Source organism: Sabethes cyaneus, chromosome 2 (assembly GCF_943734655.1).
Source record: "Sabethes cyaneus chromosome 2, idSabCyanKW18_F2, whole genome shotgun sequence".
Taxonomy (NCBI): Eukaryota; Metazoa; Arthropoda; class Insecta; order Diptera; family Culicidae; genus Sabethes; species Sabethes cyaneus.
In genome coordinates, this window is record NC_071354.1 from 91,000,418 (window position 1) to 91,022,321 (window position 21,904).

Genomic DNA, 21,904 nt, shown 5'->3' on the forward strand with positions numbered 1-21,904 from the left:
AAGCCAGCGTTGCCAATCGGTTTTTACTAAAATCTGGAAAACGAGAATAAAGATGTCTGGAAAAAATCTGGTTACCATTTAATCTAATAGAGGACAATGTTTGAAAAACGTATTTTTATGAATCCACCTATTAAGGTGATACATGCTTTTGTGTATTTTAAATGCGACCAAATTTTTCTTCTTCTTATAAGTTGTAGAATACACGAAAATTAGCAACTGCGCTGAATATAGTAAGTATCTATCTATTACTGGTTGTAACAGCATTTGTAAGCAATCGTAATATCGTGTGCATAATTATTGAGCGAAATTTAAAAATTTATGCTCATTTTAGACAATTTATAGGGTAGACTGTTGCAGGTTGAGAAAATTCGATTACTTTTAAATGGATGTAATTAGCGCCTCAAATCTTAGTCTAAACATCAAACCTAAACCTTTGCAGCTATTTAAGTTGATTTAGAAGAAACTAGATGAACATTTTCCTTGTGAGCCGAGTGGGTCATAAAAAATGGTCAAAAAAATTTATTAGAAACGTTTTCGAGCCAATATTTTTTTGGTTTCCTCCAAGAGTTGGTTAGGGCTTTTTTATGTATTTGATACGTATTGAAGACTATTATAATGATATAAAAAATGGTTATGTTAAAATGGCTTGGCTGTGCTGCAGGTTGAGAAATTGAAATTTTTGCTAGGCGAATTTTTTTTTAACATTTTATCCATTTTTTATAATTGAAAACTGCTATATAAGCAAGTTAAACTCGTTTTGCAATAAGTTTTGTGCATTTTAATGCTTTATACTGGGTTGCCCATAATTTTCGAAAAAAATGGGTCTAAATTTAATGCTTGATGCTCCAAAAATACCATATCTATTTATATAAGAGGCTTATGTCTGTAGCTGTACGCTGTACCGAAAACCAGGTCTCTGACAAGACGTCATAAGAGGCTTATCGGTAACTACAAGCAGGTCCCTGACCGGACGTCATGCTTTCGTAGCAATGGGTTGTATTCTCAGTCACCTCACTGGTCGGCTGCTGGACTGCTCGATTGCTCAACTGGTTGACTAGAATGCTCGACTGGACTGGTCAATTAGACTGCTCGATTTGATTGCTCGACTGGACTACTTAACTGAACTACTCGACTGAATTGTTCGATTCGACTGCTTGATTGGACAGATCGACTTGACTGCTTGACTGAACAACTCAATTTAACTGCTCGAGTGGACTACTCGACTTAACTACTCGATTCGTCTGTTTGACACATTTGCTTGACTTACTACTCGACCCGACTGCTCGACTTAACTGCACGATTGAACTTCTCGACTGGACTGTTCGATTCGACTGCTCGACTGGACCGCTTGACAGGACAGTATGATTTATATGCTCGACTAGACTGCTTGACTCAACTGTTCGATTCGACGCTCGACTCAACTGCTCGATTCAACTGCTTGATTCCACTGCTCGAATGAACTGCTTGACTCAACTACTCGATTGGACTATTTGAATCGGCTGCTCGACTCAACTGCTCAACCCGATTGCTCGATTCAACTGCTCGACTAGACTACTCGATTTGATTGCTGGATTCAACTGACAGCTTCATTCAACAGCTCGACTAGACTGCTCGACTCAACTGCTTGACTTAACTGTTTGATTCGACAGCTCGACTTAACTCCTCGATTCAATTGCTCGACTGGAATACTCGACTGAATTGCTCGACTCAACTGTTCGATTTGACTGCTCGAATGAACCACTTGGCCCGACTGCTCGACTGGACTACTCGATTCAACTGCGCGAGTAGACTACTCGATTTGATTGCTCGATTCAACTGACAGCTTGATTCAACAGCTCGACTAGACTGCTCGACTCAACTGCTTGAATTAACTGTTTGATTCGGCAGCTCGACTTAACTCCTCGATTCAATTGCTCGACTGAAATACTTGACTGAACTGCTCGACTCGACTGCTCGAATGAACTGCTTGACTCAACTACTCGATTGGACTATTTGAATCGGCTGCTCGATTCGGGCTCAATTAGTGTACAAATAAAATGGATTTGGTTTTCATTATTGTAAAAACGAAAAATGTCTCAACCTGCAGCAACAATTTTTGTTCGCAAATCTTAAGGACCTTCACGGAAATGAACATGATTTCTTTATTTTTCTGAAATCAAGTATTTGGCAATTTTTTCTGTATGGCCAATATAAATACCTTTTCAATTATGTATAACACCCATAATTAAAACATTCTGATGAAGTTTTATGGACCGAAAACAAAATTGGTCTCGACTGAAGATACTAAATTCAGTAAAGTTGCTGATTTAATTGTTCTATAAATTTAAGTTTTTAAGTACAGCTTTTATGAAAACAAAATTTATGGACACATTTAAAAAACACAAAAGTTTGTATCATCCTAATAGATGGATTCACAGACATCATAACGATGTAGGAAGATACACTGAAGTCGCTTTTTACGCGAAATTCGGAATTTACGCGAATGTGCTCAATTAGTCTATTTTTCGTGTAGTGTTGAAATCCGCAAACTTTTTTATGCGAATTTTTGATTTTTTAAGGCGAATTTCGGAATTTACGCGGTTTTCATTAACGCGGAACGTATCCTTCGCGCAAGAACCGGCTTGAGTGTATTTTATTTATAAACTTCTCTACAGACACCATCTTTGAAAAATTACGCATTTTTTACGCAATAGCTAGTGAGCGCGTTTTTAGGAAATGGGGCCACTGCAGCGCTGTGTTTCTGTCTACAGAGACTACTGATTACAGAGGCGACAAGGCACTCACAATCACAAAACGCTAAATTTTGAACGAAATTCCCCCACCCCTTTTGGGCGTCAGGAGTTGCCATATTCGCAGATTTTTCTGTAAAATCACAGATTTTTTCGTCATTGTAAAGCACAGAATCTGTGATCACAGCTGACAGATATTTTTTAAAAACCACAGATTTTCACATATATGCTTCAAGAAAAGTTTATCAATTTTATCAGCAGCAAGTCCAACGTAACAATTTGGGTTTTATTACCAACCCTTAAAATGGTAATGTTGGCAAAATTGTAATAAAATATCAGTGCAGTCAATCCAACTGCATCAGTTGAAAACTGGTCAGAAACCATAAACTTAGTGTAATCTCAGCATTATTTTCTTCATATTTTCATTTCAACAAAGTATTTTCTCTGCCTTTTCTTTTGCTTTTAAAATAAGTATTATATTATCTTACTTTTATTTAATTTGACCCATTATCTAGGCTTCACCGATTTATTCTTAACAATTTTGTTCCAAATTTATCTTATATTTTAGTATGGACGGCTCCCCCTTCCAGAGGGGAGAGGAATCTCAATACGCTATAGAAAAAAAAATTTGCCTCCAGTAACCCCCAAATTCATTTGCTTGATTAATGGTCGAGATATGGGGAAATTTTTGTTTTATTTGTATTGGAGCCCCCCTCTTATAAGAATGAGGTTTCTCAATCTACCATAGAAAAAAAATCAACCTCCAAAAACCTTTACATGCCAAATTTGGTTCCATTTGCTTGATCAGCTCCCGAGTTATAGAGAAATTTGTATTTCATTTGTATGGGAGCCCCCCCTTCTAGAGGGGGAGGGGTATCAAATAACCAAAGAAAAAAATCTTGTCTCTTGAAACCCCCACATGCCAAATTTGGTTCCATTTGCTTGATTAATGGTCAAGTTGTAAAGAAATTTTTGTTTTATTTGTATGGAAGCTCCACCCCCCTCTTTAAGGAAGGAGAGGTCTTAATTTACCATAGAAAAAATATCAGCCTCCGAAGACCTTTACATGCCAAATTTGATTCCATTTGCTTGATTAGTTCCCGAGTTGTGAGGAAATTTATGTTTCATTTGTGTGGGAGCCCCGTCTTCTAGAGGAAGGAGGGGTCTTAAACCATGCTAACAACATTCCTCACATCAAACGCAATGTGTATGCCAAGTTTCATCAAAATCCGTCGAGTGGTTTGCGAGTCTATATCGGACACACGAACAGCATTTTATGTTACGTTGGACTTGCTGCTCGAGTCACAAATGCTGATGCGTTGGATTAGAAATTTGCGGCATGATTTAGGAATATCTTGGGTTGTCAAAAAGAAAGCTCTTGGTTGCAAAATTACAATTAATCAAATCTTCAGGATTATGCATGTACCCCCTTTTTAGAATGGCGTAGCAATGCGCGCCGGGTGACCCGGCCCGGGTCCTCTAGTCGTTCAATAAATTTCAGGGATGCCACATATAATTCTGTGTTTTTTGTTGGAAAAATCTGACAATCTGTACAGCGAGGAAAAATATCTGTGCAAAAATCTGTCTAATGCAAAACAATGAGAGTGAAAGAGATAGAGAGTCATTTTGCTGACTATTTCCGTCTCTTTCACTCTTATGTAAAAGCTCAAAAATCTGTTTAATCTGTGTAATTTGGCAAAAATCTGTATTCTATGCATACAGATTCTGTACAGGTGGTGATTTCTTTCAAATATCTGTTAAACACAGAATAATCTGTGCATGTGGCAACCCTGATAAATTTGACTAATCGAATTGAAACAAATGAATCGTTTGTTTGAGAAACCCCACAAGTCCACTCGACACTATTGTTGGAAAACAACAAAAAACTGATTTTCTCAATATTTTGAACCAATCCTTATATTTTGTGGTATGAGGTTCTATGATAGTATCTAAATTACATTATTTAGACTTATCTTTTGATCAAAATAATGATTCTAGCTGAAATTACAAGGCTTTAAAGTATATCCATCAACTGGGGTTTCTCAAACGAGAAATTGACAGTGCACTTAAGTAGTTTTAGGCTGTTTCTATCCAACTTGTGATCTTTCCATGCTCATAATATGTAATTTGCTACCATATATCATTGAGGATGTTAAAAAAGTACGTACCGCTAAGAAGAAGAAGAGGGGAGGGGCGCTAAATATTATTTATTAAAAATTTTGCAGTAGAATAATACAAGTTTTAGAAAAAGTTTTGTACTTTTTTAATCCAAATTTTTATCATGGTTTGCATTTACCTATTAAAAAATAAAAGGTAAATGGAATAACGGCGGTTTTTGAATTTCATAAATGGACCACAGTAACACGAATTCACATCGAATAGAATACCTTGATACTTTGCTAGTAGTAATTAAAGATATTTATTACCAGAAAATAAACATTTTAAATCTTGGATAACAACCGTACTTTGATTATAGAACAGAATCTGAGAATAAGGGCCTGTTCTCAAATTACGTTATACCTAAAGGAAATGGAGATACGTAAACAGCACCTTAAATACTTCGAAATGATAAACTATTGATTTTACAGTTACTCGGGAGAGCTCGACGGATTACTTACATTAGGAAAAGCAACGAGTTAACAAAAAAGATAAATAGAAGATTAAACCTTTTATTTATATATTGTGCTATTATTAACATTGTATAGTAAATGGTAGGTTACTGCTTTGTGAGAAACGAAAGGAACGAGATTGCTTCAGTTTTCACTGTATCTAGATTACAGGTTCGGTTTATTTACGTTTATCTTGTTGACTAACTGATCCAAGCTTATCTGCATTTGCAATCAGCTCGAACTTTTTCAGCTAAAACATCCTTTTCTTTTCAATTTTATACGCCGTTCTTTTAATTTTAATAGCTTCCGCCTTGTATTCTGTAGTCCGCCGAACACTATGTTTCTTCTTTTTGACTGTGTCCAACTCGTAATTTTTCGATTCCGAAGACATTTTTATACTATTGAATTGTTTTGCGAATGCTGCTTACAACGCTGCACGTAAATATTGAATGATAATTTTGTACCGATCGCAGCGCCGCTCTAGGTGATTATCGGAAACATGGATATTTGGGGTTTCTCAAACAAACGGATATTTGCAACCCCAATTAAAAGGGGTTCGTGGAACTAACTTTTTCTGGAATTTTGAGGGAAGGTGTGGATCTCCTCAAGGATTCGAAAACTGTTAAAAAGTCAATTTTCTTAAAAATGGCGTTTGTGGGGTTTCTCAAACAAACGATTCAAATATTCGATTACTTTTTTAGTATTTCTATGTAATCTTTCAATAACGATTTTGGCTAGTTTAAGTGGGCCGATCCCGGCGGTACTGCAATACCGGGCCAACCCGTGGTGGAAGTGGAGCAAGCCCCTAACCATTCCACCGTTTTACAAAAATCAGTTTAACATTTGTTGTCTCCCTATGGGAGATCTATCAGATGTTAAGCTGATAAGAACAGATACTACACTTTGATCTTAGCCTTTAGGCCGAGAAGCGATAACGTCGTGTTGTTTGTTCGAAAAACCCCACCGCAGCGCACCATGTTGTTTTAGCGATTGACGACAGAACTGTCTCTTCCTGGAAGAAAGGATATCCGTTATCCTCATGTATAGGGTTGGGGTGAAAAGTTTTTATTTCACCACCCCAAGTTTTATTCTGAACATAACAAAATGTATACCTACGTGGAAAGCACTGTTATTTGATGACGTACACTAATAAATTACAATTCGAATTAAAATTATTAAAATGAAACGCACTTCTAATACCTACAAGCACACATGCGCTGCGTCGCTAGTGATGTCCGTTAATCGTTCGATTAATTCAACTAATCGAATAACTATAAAAATATTCGAATAATTTTTAATCGAATACTGCCAGCCAGCACGAGTAGTTGAATTAATCGAATAGTTCAAAGGAAATAATATGAATGCGAATAATCCCCGAATAATGGCTGCTAATCACCCTATCGACATCTCTATATCGAGCTGCAGTGAACGTCAGCGACATCATGTCCTGGGCTCAAAATTTGACAGCGGGCTCAAATCAGACTGCTGCCAGTTGAGTGAACGCAGTGCTGACATGCTATCTCATTTTCACACACACGAGATGTTGGCGGCGAAAACATGGTTGCATGCCGATGGGGTGTGTATATATGATGCAGCATATGCAGAGTTGTCACAAAGATTGTTCGCATATTACGAACACAATTTATAGTGGCCTCCACCCCATCGACATCTCTATATCGAGCTGCAGTAAACGTCAGCGACAGCATGTCCGGGGCTCAAAATTTGACAGCGGGCCCAAATCAGACTGCTGGCAGTCGAGTGAAACGCAGTGCTGAATTGCTATCTCATTTTCGCACACACGAGATGTTGGCGGCGAGAACATGGTTGTCTGCCATGGGCTTGCTGCTAATCGTTCATAATCGTTCGATTAATCGAATTAATGAAAAAAGTATTCGAATATTTCTAATCGAATACCACTAGTACGAATAGTTGAATTAATCGATTAGTGGTGACAACGCTCGCCGATTAATCGGTAATCGAATAATTGAAAATTTCGGACATCACTATGCGTCGCCACTGGTGGTCATCTGGAAACTAAGCAAGTTGATTAAAAGAATTATACCTATCAATTTATTATATTTTTTATTGTTTTACACAAAATCACTTGAAAAACAAACAAACTTGTGCTCTCCATTTTTGGCTTTTTATTACAACGAAACTTTTACCGTTGTTGATTGAATTCAGACGCGCGGCGCGACGCAACACGCAAGCGAGAGCGCCGTCAATGGAGCTTTGAAGTTGGAGATGTACACACACCGTTTACGTTAATTTTTTTTTCTGATGCACATCATTTACATCAATTGATGTATGTAATTGTCAGAATGACTGGGATGAAATGAGCTAAAATATTTCTTGCCATTATTATTATAGAAAACAACCCCATAAATTTGCAGCTAGCAGTTTTCCATTTATCCTAAGTGAAACAATATTGTGCCTTGCAGCAATTTTACGAGTGCTACGGAAATTCAAATTCAAGGAGGGGGTGTGTAGGACACGCAGAAAGTTATCACGCCTTATAATTTTCGCATTGAACTTTGCACGATTCAAATATTAGGGTAACCAACGTATGTTGTATCCCATCTACAGCTGTACATAATTTAGACACTTAGGGTAACCAACCTATTTTGGACCCCATCAGCAGCTGTACATAATTTGGACACTTGCATTTGATTTTGCTGTAAGTGTCCAAATTATATACAGCTGCTGAGGGGGTCCAAAATACGTTGGTTACCCTACAGCCAAATCAAATGAAAGTTGTCAAATTATGTACAGCTGCTGATAGTATCCAAAATACATTGGTTACCCTATTTAGCTATCCAAAACACAATAAAACATAGAAAAATATAAAAAAGAATAAACCGCCCGAATAGGGACTTGAACCCTAGACCGTTGGATTAAAAGTCCAACGCTCTACCGACTGAGCTATCCGGGCCGATAACCGAAGTTTGTTAACTTAATACGACATCACAATCACTTCTTATTTTATACTATACCATTACAATGCATTGGCACAACCTGTATTATACTGTTTTTTACTGTTACTGTTACTAATTTTATATTGTTTTTAGAGTATTTTATAGTGACCTCAAATATTGTAATATTATATTTTCTCTAGGTAATGTTGTTTTTCGTTACGATGCAAACACTATGTACTTCTACGGAATCTTTTCGATTTGGTATAAATTGTTTTAATGAAAAAAAAAAATGTCAAAAAGCAACGAAACACAAGCATGTAGCTAAAAGTTGCATACATCAGCTTGCAGTACATTGATTCAGTGACAACGACTTGCGCAATCGAACCGATCATCTGTTGACGGTCAGTTCGGACAGGAAATCCAAATCGCGGTCGAAGGTCAGCTGAGCAGCGCGACGGTAGCGATGCAGTGAAAATTAAGCGCGTATTCATTAAACATAATTTATTCTGCAAGTGTGGCCTATTGATCATGTAGCTGAAATTGCACTTAACCGACCACTTCCAGGAGATTGAACGTTATTAGCGGCCACGAAGTCTGTGTTTCGCTTGCCACAATCTCTCGGACGGGGTTAAGCATGATTGACTTTGATTTGATTTCGGGTACTTACTGGGGAGGCAGCTGTTGAATAATCGAATCATTCATTTTCAATGATAATTTCAAGTTTGTGAGCTAAGGAGTTTTGAAACGAAAATTTGTTAACACTATTCTGCCCACGATTGGTCTAATGAGTGAAGCGTGAATTGGTGTCACGAATAATTCAAAAAGCCGGTGTGATCTATTGGTAAATTCGTACTATTAACTGGAGATGGATATTTAATCTCGAGACCTTCGCTGGTTGGAAAAATGTTCCGATGAAAGTCACGAACGCGAAATTTTGAACCAGTTCAAACAATGCAATTCATTAATAACCCCATCGAAATATGGAAGTTAGAGAGCTAAATGACCAACATAACGCTCGTGACTAATAAACTGTCTCGGTGTATACACAGCGTTCCGCTCTGGCGTGACCCCACGTGGCACCATACACTCAATATAAACCCACCCTGAAGCGTTTAGTACTAACTAGAGGATTCGATGCAAGATGAAACGCCGTTTGACAAGAGTGTAAGTGAATAATCCTAGAAGTTGGTTTACTCGTTATCATGCAACATAGAGTTATTTCTTCGTTAAACTAAAATACTTCTAATTTATAGCGTAAATTTTCAATGATTGGTCTTGTGTCTTATAAACAACAAATTGATTACAAGAAATCAAAATACGCACTGCCTAGAGGATGTCCACGTTAAAATTGCAACATACAAAATTAATTCGCAAAATTCGAATTTTTATTCGATTGCCAATAAATTTTCAGGGTATTAAATGAAACAATTAAACTTAGTTTTAGCGTCTTTATTTTGTTTAATTTCCCCTCGGTATACGAATGACCGTACTTTGGCCTTAAACCCATCCATGGGATTTAGCACAACCTCAAAATCGACAGGTTTTTGCATATTTAACCATGCTGTCTGTTTTTCTTCAACTGTTTTGAATACTTTGGAACGTTTAAGCACTGACGAACTGACATGACACATAGAAGAAAATTCTTCAAAAACCATCGTCCTACACATTTTGCTTGCACACTAGCGCCCTCTGTTATGCATGTTGCGGAGTAGCTTGCATTTGCAGGGTTTTATACTGAAGGTTATTTACATTTGCAGGGTTTTATGTTGTAGGTTTTTTACATTTGTTTTGTTTTATACTGGAAACTCGAAGCAACACTCGAGCGCCACGGTGCGGCCATGTAGCGAACCATGCTTTTTTGAAAAATAAGTGGTTTTGGAATGGACGATGGAATTAACGCGAGTGTCTCGTCTGTTTGTCTGTGGTTTAAGATTCTGCTTCGTATATGGTTTACAATCGACAGTCAGACGTTCTTCGAAACGTTTTATGACACGAGAAACCGCAGAATTGGAGATTTTCAATCTGAAAAGGGAATTGAAGTTTACTCAATGGAGCTTTCTCTAAATATATATTTTGCTTTAATGTAAAAGTCGACAATTTTCTCCACAGTTTCTAAGAATATGGAAATCAGACTGATTGACCTAAACGCTTTCGGTAGTGTTTTGTCACGCTTTCCATCTTTCGGTATGAATATTACCCTTATTTGTCTCCAAGCGGTTGGCTTGCTCTTCTGCAGCATTACTGACAATACTTGTCAGTACCAGGTGATTTGAACGGTTCGAAGGAATCAATTGCCCATTCTGTTTTGGACTTAATAAAAATGGTCTTAACTATTTCATGAGCTTCTGGTTCAGTTTCATTTGTTCCTGGTCCTGACTCGTCTAGATTTGGCATCTGATTGTTGTTGATTGGAAAAGATCCTAAGAAGTGTTTTCCATCATTAGGCTCAACGTTTCTTGTTTTTCACTGTTTCCCGATGTACCTTACCAGATTTACTGAAGAAGACCGCGACCGGGAATAGGGTAAAGAACTGGTTTTAAGCAGTCTAAGCGGGTCACTGATTGTTTTACTTTATTACAAGCGATGGGTTACCTAAGTGGGGGATATCAGCATACCAATCTTCTTGCTATCTTTAGTTCTTCAAGCTGTTACCATTGGAAGACACTATTGTTGAGCTAAACTTTTGATTTTTCGCTTTAAAAGTTGGAGCGGTGGAACTAATTTTGATCATACCGAACATATTTTCACCCTCAAGGTGCTTTTTTAAGCAATCCTGAAATCTGAATTTTTTTACGTCCCCATAAAAAATCTCTTGAACTTTTCCCCCTATTCAGTAAGTTTGCGTTCGTATCCGCGACCTACTAATCGGCATCTGATGCGTTATCGGCATTGATGCGTAAAATGCCATCTGTCTAAATTGTTTATCGGGGCATACACTCACCGCACCGTTCGGCAAATGGTATTCGTCGTCTCTTTTATTCTCTAGTGTTCTTATGGGAAACTGCGAGTTTGAAGTCTCACTCGCTGTTCATAAGGATGGTGGGAGAACAAAAGAGGCAAACATATAGCAGTACACATGGTCCGACTCAGAACAGTGTTGTCAAAGCAAATAACATTGAAACACATCGTTGCTTCATTAAATCACTGAGAAAATCTTCGAAAATTATTGAAAAAGCTGTCTTTTGTGTTGTTTTTAATAAAGAAAAATTAATTATGAACATACATTTCTCTTCAAAGCATTGAACCACGTTTTCACCATTGGAGGTTTCAGTTAATTTCAAACCTATAATTGTTATTACCAGAACCGAAACAGTGTCTTGGCAACACGTTAGTTCATCAGCTATGCTGCAGCTGCTGCTACTGGTGAACAGGTTCCGTCAATTCAGAATTTGTTTTCAGTTTTGTTATAAAATGATTAAACTTTCGGCTAGTGACAAAGCCTTAGATAATAGAAAAAAAGATAGTGTGACAATCGAGTGCTTGACTTTTAGAGTGGTTGTAATAACCACTCTGAATCACTGAAAATGTGATGGATTGATTAGCGAGGTGGTGATTGTCTTCACTGCCGGTGGAAGCATAACTGTCCCATGTTACATTTTGTCATTTTCGACATATTGTTGTCTAACGTTATAAATTTATATATATTTTTATAATATGAATCGAAAACATGGTGTTTATACTAGAAAAACTCGAAAAAATTTGTAGCCAATTTGTCCCACTGGAAAAATGGACGCATATTTGTCTCGCTGCATATACCTTTTCATATAAAATGGTTTCAAGTTGTTTACAAAATTTAGTGAAGTTTTTCAACATTATCTCAAAGAGGGGTGAATAATAACATGAAAACTAAGTAATTTTAGAAAAATCAGTTTTTCAACTTTGAGTGCGATTTTTTCATTTTCGTGTTTTGTAACATGGGACAAATATGCTTCCGGCGGCAGTTCAGCAGCTGAAAAATGTACGTTTTTGGACAACAATTTTTAATTCATCATATTTCTTGTCGGGTACCCAGTAAATTGTGTTTGTCGGAATTAAATGTATGGTTAAGTGATTTGTGAAGATGATCCTATCAAAAGATTTTGAAAATATGAATAAAAAAGTGCATTTTCGGCTCATTTATTTTCAACTGATTAAAATAGGTGGCAATGCTTAACTCGTTCCTGACCCTATTTCTCGTTTATCCCTGAATTTTATAACGACACATCTGACTCTCAACTATCAGAAATTGAAGTATTCGAAGTACTCAAAGGCCTGGAAGCCCCTAATGGACCGGGGTCTGAAGGAATAGCACCAAAATTTCTCAAAAAACTGGCCGAAGAACTTACGACACTATTACAACGCCTATTTAACATGTCGTTGAAAAATGGAAAATTCCCGGAAATATGGAAATCTACGTATTTTGCCCCTATCTTCAAATTAGGAACAAAATCTGACATCCGAAACTACCATGGAATTGCTGTTATCTTTTGCATTCCTAAACTATTTGAATCAATTATAAATGAAAACAAATTTCAGCAAATAAAACACAGAATTACAAGTCAGCAATACGACTTTTTTAAACGCCGCTCTACTGGCTCAAATCGTGTGGAATTTGCAACTTTTACTCTGAATGCAACGGACAATGGCAGTCACGTAGAAGTTATTTAGTAAGTAACGGACTTTAGTAAAGCATTTGACAGGATTGTCAAACCGGGCTGATACCGAATGACCGAAACATAAGTGGCCGAATCACGAATGGCCGAAATTAAAATGGCCGAATTTCAACAACAGTCACAGAAGGCCGAATCACGAAAGGCCGAATCACGAATGGCTGAATCACGAAAGGCCGAATTTTTTCGGAATGCCTAAATAACTATTCACTAAAAACATGAGTTGGCAAGCATTTAACTACTAACTTTAATCTAACAAAAAACAAAATAAGCATCACAACTATTTACTATAGGGTATACATGATTGCAAGTTCTTTCTTCCCCTAAGCGCAAATGCGAGACCTATTTACCGTGTCAGTGGCAAATGTTTCCTAGATGATTCAGGGCGAGACGGCCGCAGGCCGCGAGTCTGCGCCGGTGATCCGCCGTCAGAAGCGCCGGCCACTGCGGGGGGGTTTGGCACCCCGCAGAAACCACTACTATTTAGGTGCATGCATTTTCCTAGGTTTACTGACCAGTAGGAATTCGAACGGCAGAGAGTAAGGACAGCGTGTACCCAACGTTTGTGCAGGTTGTAGGCCGTCAATATTTTCGGCCAAATATGAAGTTCGGCCATTCGTGTTTCTGCCTTTTGTGATTCGGCCATTAGGTATATTATGCCATTTGTTATTTCGGCCATTTGTGTTTCGGCCATTCGTAGGTAATCCATGTCCACTGTCCAGAATCCAAATTAAACTTCGATTTCAAGCGTGCTTCATTTAGAATTGGAACAAACTTTTGCTCCTGCTCCTCCTCCTCCTGAATTGGAACAAACTGCGCTCTTGGTGGACGGATTTGGAACTTCTTGGCGCCCACGCGTCGGAAATTTTGTTAGCTTCTCTTAAATATGTTTGACATTTCGCAAGACGACTGTATTTTGTTAACAAACAACAAGGAAGCCGAAAGAAGGGAAAAAATTGTGCGCAGTTATTTGGAAAATCCATTGTGGTCTGGAGTCTAGCTAAACAGCTGAAATTGCCCAGAACTACCGTATGGCGCATAATCAAACGGTATAAGCAAACATTGACGACAATTCGGAAGCTTCAAGCTAATCATCGGAGTGAAACCGTCGACCGGAAACTGTGTGGTAAGATTTTGAAAACCATCAAGAGGAATCCCAATCTGTCGGACCGTGATTTGGCCAGAAAATTCGGTGCTGCCCATAGTACCGTGGGGAGAGTTCGACTCCGGGAAGGAATCAAGTCGTATGCGTATCGAGCTAGCAAACAGCCAAAACGAACCATAAAACAGAATAGTGTGGCCAAAATCCGTGCTCGAAAGTTATGAGACCGGGTGCTATCCAAGTTCGACGGGTATCTTCTGATGAACGATGAAACCTATGTGGAGGCTGACTTCGGCAAATGCTAGGTCAAAAATTTTACTTGGCAACGGCTCGGGGGGATGTTTCAAGCAGATTTAAATTTGTTTTTGCCGACAAATTTGCACGAAAATTTATGATTTGGCAGGGCATTTGCAGCTGTGGTAGAAAAACGAAAGTTTTCGTTACAAATAAAACAATGACGTCGGAACTGTACCAAAAGGACTGTCACCAAAAACGAATTTTGTCGTTCCATCGATTCCACCACCACCCCGTGATGTTTTGGCCAGATTTGGCAAGCTGTTATTACAGCAAAGCCGTTCAAGAATGGTATGCAGAGAAAGGGGTCCAGTTTGTTCCGAAAGACCTTAATTCACCCAATTGCCCCCAGTTCCGCCCTATTGAGAAATACTGGGTAATCATGAAGAGAAGACTCAAGGCAAAGGGAAAAGTTGTCAAAGACATCAATCAGATGAAGGCCTGCTGGAATAAGATAGACAAAACGATGGACGAAGAAAGTGTGCGCAGCCTAATGAGCCATATTACAGTAACAGTTCGAGAATTCCTTGGAAACCATAGAAATAGTGTATAGTATATGAGTAAACATTGTAATAGTGTTATTGTATGTAGTCTACAAATCCTTGACGAGTAAATTAATTGTAATGCAAACACTTGGACAAGAATTTCACTCTTCGTTTGATCCATAGAGGGACTTGAAAGAGTTCAAATAGAGGTCAAACTTCGCGAAAAAGATCCTTGTTTCGCAAGCAGCCTTCAGCTGCGGATTGATGAGACGCTTTTGTAACTTCGGGAACCATTAACCAGGCAATGTATTGAAAGAGATGGTTTCAGAACGAAAATTGTATTGAAAGAGATGGTTTCAGAACGAAAATGGTACAACGACAATGACTGTCACTGATGGAATTTTACCAACACGCCGGAATCATAGCCGAGTAATATTGGTCGATTGGAACTGGAGGCGACGAGAATAATTTTAAACGCAAATTGAATTTGGTTACCATGGTGCAGTTAGTGAATTGATGATGAGACATTGTTGGGAAGAATTCAAGGTTAGCAATATTGCTGGAACAATTATCTTACAATAAGCATAAAGCCCTATAATCCATGCACGATAAATTGAAAAAATAGAAAAAATACATCATTCTAAGAATAATCAAACATTTGCCATATACCCATAGTGGATATTGATGTGCTGAACAGCCGACGGTTCCTATCTGAGGCTTCAAATTAAGAAATTAATCGTGAAACCACTGAATTTATGTTTGTTTTACGTAATTTCACATCATCGTGAGTGTACTGTATTCGATTCACTAGCTGCGGCAATTATTTAATATAGCCCATTATGGCTGTCGAAACGCTAAAACAACAAGTTTAAAATCCATATTTTTAATTTTTTCTATTACTAAATATGACATTAGCGCATAATACAGTACGTGAGATTTATCGACGCCAGAGTAAATAGGATCCACTTTATTGCCTTGAAAACAAACTGTACAAGTTTCAAATGCAATAATATGGGGTAAAAACGGATAAAATGCGGCGCGTCAGATGTATGAATGCTCAATAATAGAAAATATGGCAATAACGGTACAATTAGAAAGGGAATTACGTTCCGGGGCCTCTAATTAGAATAAAGGTATAATTAGAAAGGTAATTACGTAGCACGACAAATCACATGATCTTGGATTCCAATTTCCAGATCTAATTCGCGAAATAATTTTATTGTGAAATGAGTTTTCAGTCAACTGCTAACCGCTTCACGTAATAAAGAGCGCCCATCCCGCGGAAACTATATAATATACGATGCAATTATTCACCTATCTGCAATGGCTGCATTTCTTTTTATTTTAGTGGCACAACATTTCTGACATTGTTGGAGTGAAACGAAATTCAAAAAAAAAAGATGTAAATTTATTTCCGTAAGAGAACTTCAATCTTATAAATTTGATCAACTCTGAATAGTTTTTGGTTTTCATTAATTTAAAAAGCATAATTATGAAGTATTTTCGAGCGTCTTTGTGGATTTTCATAATTAACGAGGCTTTCTTTGCTTTTCCTGGCATGGATGAAAACTGTAATTTATTTTATTACTAGCTGACCCGACAAACTTCGTATTGCCACAAATTAACCTGTGTTGTACATAAATCATGAATCTCGGATGATCTTTGTCACAATCTCGAGTTTTGCAAGCCCCCCAGTGGGCGGCGCTTCCGACGGCGGGTCACCGGCAACACTCGCGACCGTCTCGTCCTGAATGATCTAGTGTTACTATAGATAGTTTTTGTGGTCTTGTATTAACTAATGTTTTATGGAAGAGTCTCGAATTTCTCGAGTTCGATTAGTTTTTAAGTTTCGCAAAAATTTCTGTTTTATTTGTATGAGAGTCCATATCCCCCTACCACAGGGGTGAGAGGTCTCTAACTATCGTAAAATAAATTCAAGACTCTAAAATCTCCCACATGCCAAATTTGGTTCCATTTGCTTGATTAGTTCTCAAGTTATAAGGAAATTTGAATTTCATTTGTATGAGAGCTCCCCTCTTAAAAGGGAAAAGGGGTCGTAATTCACCATAGAAAATATTTTTGCCTCCAGAAACCTCCAAATGCCAAATTTGGTTCTATTTGCTTGATTAGTTCTCGAGTTATGAGGAAATTTGAATTTCATTTGTATGGGAGCCCCCCCTCCTAAAGTGGGTAGGGGTCCCAATTCATCATAGAAAAGATTTTTGTCTCCAAAAACACCCACGTGTCAAATTTGGTTCCATTTGCTTGATTAGTTCTCGAGTTATGAGGAAATTCGTATTTCGTTTGTATAGGAGCCCCCCCTCTTAAAGTGAGGAGGGGTTCTAATTTACCATAGAAAATATTCATGCCCTAGAAAACTTTCACTTGCCAAATTTGGTTCCATTTGCTTGATTAATTCTCGAGTTATGAGGAAATTTGCATTTCATGTGTATAGGAGCCCCCCTTCCTAAAGTGGGGAGGGGTCCCAATTCATCATAGAAAAAAATTTTGTCTCCAAAAACACCCACGTGCCAAATTTTGTTCCATTTGCTTGATTAGTTCTCGAGTTATGAGGAAATTTGTATTTCGTTTGTATAGGAGCCCCCCCTCTTAAAGTGGGGAGGGGCCCTTATTTACCATAGAAAATATTCTTGCCCTCGAAAACTTCCACATGCCAAATTTTGTTCCATTTGCTTGATTAGTTCTTCAGTTATGAGGAAATTTGTATTTCATGTGTATAGGATCCCCCCCTCCTAAAACGGGGAGGGGTCCCAATTCATCATAGAAAAAATTTTTGTCTCCAAAAACACCCACATGCCTAATTTGGTTCCATTTGCTTAATTACTTCTCGAGTTATGAGGAAAATTGTGTTTCTTTGGTACAGGAGCCCCCCCTCTTAAAATGGGGAGGGGTCCTAATTTACTATAGAAAATATTCTTGCTCTCGAAAACTTTCACATGCCAAATTTGGTTCCATTTGCTTGATTAGTTCTCGAGTTATGAGGAAATTTGTATGGAAGCCCCCCCTTTTAAAGAGGAGAGAAGTTATAATTCCCCTTATAAAGAAGGGAGGGGTCTCAATTTACCATAGAATAAATTCTTGTCACCGAAAACACCCACATGCCAAATTTTGTTCTATTTGCTTGATTAGTTGTCGAGTTATGCAGAAATTTGTGTCTCATTTGTATGGGAGCCCCCCCTCTTAGTGGGGGGAGGGGTTTCTAACCATCACTAAAGACAGACAGACAGACAGAAATCCTTCTTTATAGGTATAGATAGATGTACGACTAATAAGACTGCTACTTGCAGACTTCTTCAACGCTAATTTTTAAACCCTATCTTATAATTACGAATATAATAAAATATGAAACAATGTTCTTTTTGGGAAGCAAAAAAAATCGAGTTTTATTAGTATTTTTTCATAACTGCCTGAAAAATAGCAAAACCTGTTATTTTTTCACTGCTGTGATTTGGTTATACGTAACATCTGAACTTTGAGCAAAAACCAAATCGATTAGATTTTTTTTCAGTCTTTCTTTGTTTTTTCATGAATCAAGTTGATAGGTAGGCTTCAAGCCTAGCCTTCTCCAAATTTAGCTGCATTCAATTATTAATGCCTTTCAACAAGTGAGGGTCCATTATAGGTCAACAACGCAAAAGATGTCGCCATTAGTGGACCCTCTCCATGCAAAATACACTAGAATTCCTATAACGGACCCGGTCGCTATCATATTGTAAACCACAAGGTCCATTAAAGGAAAACGGACATTCCAATCTGTTTTAAAGAAAGTGCAAAATATAGAGATTTTCAACATAAATTGACATTTTTTTTAGGCTTAATCGAAAGTTACTCGTGTTGTAAGTGCCATCGATTGCGTGTTTAGCGTTACCAGTTTAAAATAATTCGTGGAAGGAAACTACTCAAGCACTAACTGGTCCACTAATGGTTAATTTACCCTAAGCACAGAAAACCGTCGAATAATTGTGTAAGAAAGGTGTTGTTTTGGACATGCTCCTTTCCAAAGACAAGTTGGCCACGAGCTACGACACTGATCAAAAAGTCAGGCGTCGCATGTTCGTATCTCGAGTGGGAGCTGCTGTAAGAGCCAGTAGGATTGTAGTACTAGCCTGGTACTCTTACAGCTGGCTGTATAAAGTCGGAGTCTATCGTATAAAAACAGAGGGCTTCAATCTAACAACCAGCTTTTGACGGATTTTCCAGTTGAAACGTTATAAACTATGTAAACTATACTAAAGAATCCACTCAATTTTGGGACTTGTTAAATAATTCTACGAGAGTGGCTAACTGGGCAATTTACAGTTATAATGAACTACTGACCAAGCAGCAAAGCAAAGCCTAGGGGCTATATTACATGCTATTTCGAAATTTGACCCTTTTTGGCTGTTTTCAGACGACAGACTTTGCATTCAGCTGTAAAAGTATCAGGCTAGTACTACAATCCTATTGATTCTTAAAGCCTCTCCCAGTCGAGATTCGAACATGCGACGTCTGGCGTTTTAAACCAGTGTCGTACCTCGCAGCCAACTGAGAGGCAAACTGAACTCCTGATCATTCGAATTAATAAAACCATAATTGCAAACGATACGCTCTATGAAGGCAATAATACTTTGACAATTAATCACACTTATAGCTAGTGTTTACTTTTCGCATTGAAATAATATTGATGACCAAATCTAATCGCATTTATTTCGTATGAGTCCAAGCCATCGATCGTTAGGGCAAACAACCGTAATTATTTGTAGTTTACGGTTTGTGCTTTACGCTCGTTGCTTGAACCGAAATCGGTGATGGCTAACAAGGAAATAATGATAAAAAAATTGAAACACTTAAACACGGTACCATTCAGAAAAGGCTACAAAAAGATCAATAAAGATATGTTTTTACGACTGATACTACTATTCATTCTTAATGAAACTTAAAAATTAGCAGTTCAACAACGAGGTGTTGCACTTCAGCACGAGGTGGTATCTTTTACTTTCCGGGCGATAAAATTGCACAACGTCATGAGCATTTCATTTTTAGATTAATGGTCAAGTCGCTGGCTGCCATTATTGTTAACATAAACCAATCACTTCATGCAGGAGTGTGATCATTTGCTTACATCCTCGTTATTGTTCAGGATAATAAGCCAGAGTGTAGACCATAAAATTCCAGCAATTACGTACTGAATACTGCAGCTTGCTGTACACAAACCTGCTATCAGACACACTTAATCAAATTGACAAAGCCTGTGGCAGTTTACTTTCACAGATCGGATTGATGCGTTTCTGAACTGGAAAGGTGCATTGCGGTACGATCGCACAATAATAACCTTGAGAGCGACGGTCGGTATGATTTCGGGTTGAATTTTCATCTTGATCCAGATTCGCATCAATTACAAATATTATTCGTGGGAAATATATACAATGTGCGAAGAGATATATATAATTTAAATACATGCGAGCCCCATGTATTTACATTTACGAATATTTAGTAAAACGTTTTTTTGACGTAGCACTACGTCTTTGATTTCTATTCTGTCTATATGGGGGTACACTTTAGAAAAACGAAAAGGGAACATGTAACGAAAAGTGGTTATAGTTTGCATGCTTATAACTCAGTCATCCGTCAATAGATTCTAGGGATATTGGTATCAATCGATTGGAAATTTTTCAAACAATCCAATACAATACAGTGGATTACATGTTTCCCTAACAGACGTTTAATAATTCAGAAAATATTAGATGATTATTCATTATTTTCATTTTTTTGCATTCCCACGTCAATGCTTCCCTAGAAATATATACGAGATGAGCTATGGGTTAAGCTTCCTTATGATTGTATTTAATTTATGCCCTATAGAATCCGACCGTCGTCATTCGGTCAGCGGCTTTGGTTGGCGATGGCGACACATAGGCAAGCAGCTAGCTTGCGACACATCGGGCAGGTAGCTTTCGAGTCACATCCGTGGTTTTATTTGAAGCATTGCCTTTCGGTGCGCATCGTCATTCGGTCAGCGGCTTTGGTTGGCGACACATCGGCAAGCAGCTAGCTTGCGACACATCGGGCAGGCAGCTTTCGAGTCGCATCCGTGGCATAATTTTAAAGGTTTTATTTTATAACATTGCTTGCTATTCGGTGCGCATCGTCATTTGGTATGCGGCTTTGGTTGGCGACACATCGGCAAGCAGCTAGCTTGCTACACATAACATCATCATAACATAAAAGTCTATCTTGATTACAGATCCTACCAGTAGAGTTTGTCCAGTAAACAGTATTCCCATCATTAATCCTCACACCAATAACCTATCTGATGGACGAAAGTACACAATGGACACCACGAGTCAGAAATTTGAGAATTCGAGATTAGCAAACGGACCTTTTCAGGTCCACCATATAAATTAGCTGAAGAGTTGAAATTATGAATTTCTCACATATCTCCTTTAATGCGCAACTTGGGCATCTATATATGAAATTCGTACAAAAATCACCGGCTTTAGCATTGGGAGACGGATTGCTCTACATTCGTAGTCCTACGTCAAGCCTGCGCCCGTGCCACTAGGCATGGACCTTTGTACTTTTAAAGTTTCGGATAATAGCGGTTCGGACAATGTCCTGTTGTAAGACCAGTATAAATGATTTAATCTTTCTCCGCAAGCTCCAGGATTTTGCGAATCATTAAAATGTTTGGAGAGATAAACCGTTTCGACTGCCTAGCAATGAAAATGTTACTCCAATTTAATTCCAGTTTTGCACATTTCCATGATCCATACTAAAACTCCATTTTTAAAGCAGAAGAAGATAAGGCTCAGTAAAAAAGCAATATAACTTGACATGACTTGATTTGATGTTATGGTTGGGGTCACCATTGATCCCAATGATAATCACAACATGACAATAGTCAGAAAAATTTCGAACAATTCAGTGACATCCTTTCTGCATGCATCCAATGCACGGTAAAATATTGTATTACAAGGTAAAATTGTAAGTTTTACGTGCCTAACATCCAAAATTAGGGTAAGTTCTTGGACACTACGGAAGTAAACGACAAATTGGAGCCCCGAAAGCACTGAAAGGTGATATTCCGGAGTGTCTAATTTGTTGTAACCTATGACAGCAAA

The 21,904-nt window shown here is 38.0% G+C and overlaps 1 long non-coding RNA gene and 2 other non-coding genes across 3 annotated transcripts in view; all 3 read right to left on the reverse strand.

The window, feature by feature from the left end:
• The window catches only part of LOC128737365 (uncharacterized), a 248,422-nt gene that overhangs the window by 21,453 nt on the left and 205,065 nt on the right, over positions 1 to 21,904 (reverse strand). The gene's annotated exons all lie outside the window — the stretch shown is intronic.
• On the reverse strand, positions 6,077 to 6,271 carry LOC128738995 (U2 spliceosomal RNA). Its single transcript, XR_008412141.1, has one exon. It is a non-coding gene; the product is annotated as a U2 spliceosomal RNA (small nuclear RNA).
• On the reverse strand, positions 8,198 to 8,270 carry Trnak-uuu (transfer RNA lysine (anticodon UUU)). Its single transcript has one exon. It is a non-coding gene; the product is annotated as a tRNA-Lys (tRNA).